Source organism: Tachyglossus aculeatus, chromosome 21 (assembly GCF_015852505.1).
Source record: "Tachyglossus aculeatus isolate mTacAcu1 chromosome 21, mTacAcu1.pri, whole genome shotgun sequence".
Lineage (NCBI taxonomy): Eukaryota > Metazoa > Chordata > Mammalia > Monotremata > Tachyglossidae > Tachyglossus > Tachyglossus aculeatus.
Genome location: NC_052086.1, coordinates 61,998,049 through 61,998,870, shown reverse-complemented (window position 1 = coordinate 61,998,870; position 822 = coordinate 61,998,049). Strand labels below are relative to the sequence as shown.

General features: G+C 45.9%; 1 non-coding gene across 1 annotated transcript; it reads left to right on the top strand.

The window, feature by feature from the left end:
* Positions 1–448: 448 nt before the first annotated feature.
* On the top strand, positions 449–530 carry TRNAL-AAG. The gene has a single exon. It is a non-coding gene; the product is annotated as a tRNA-Leu (tRNA).
* Positions 531–822: the final 292 nt, after the last annotated feature.

Genomic DNA, 822 nt, shown 5'->3' with positions numbered 1-822 from the left:
GCTCAGTGGAAAGAGCATGGACTTTGGAGTCAGAGGTCATGGGTTCGAATCCCGGCCCCGCCACATGTCTGCTGTGCGACCTTGGGCAAGTCACTTAACTTCTCTGAGCCTCGGTTACCTCATCTGTAAAATGGGGATTAAGACTGTGAGCCCCACGTGGGACAACCTGATCACCTTGTATCCCACAGCGCTTAGAACAGTGCTTTGTACATAGTAAGCGCTTAATAAATGTCATTATTGTTATTATTATTTCACTTCTCTGGGCCTCAGTTACCTCAACTGGAAAATGGGGATTGAGATTGTGAACCCGATTTGGAACAGGGAATGTGTTCAACCTGATTGGCTTACATCCAACCCAGCGCTTAGTTCAATTCCTGGCACATAGTAAGCACTTGACATACACCACAATTATTAGTAACAGGAGGTGAAGGTGGGTGGAAGTACATGTGGTAGCGTGGCTGAGCAGTCTAAAGTGCTGGATTAAGGCTCCAGTCTCTTTAGGGGCGTGGGTTCGAATCCCACCGCTGCCAGAGAGTTTTGAATTTAGGAAGTGAAATTATATTCTAGCAAAGCTGAACCAAAAATAAACAATAATGAAGGTTGGATTACGTTTTAACTTGTACTTCCCAAGCGCTTAGTACAGTGCTCTGCACACAGTAAGTGCTCAATAAATATGATTGAATGAATGAATGGAGGAAGAAGGGCAAGAGACCTCGGAAGAGGGAAGAAGTAATGGGGCGTGCACTGGAGTCTTGGGGTATTTTCACTGCAGAGAATAAGAGATGGGACCAAGCGGGGACTCCATTCCTCTTGTCCATTCTC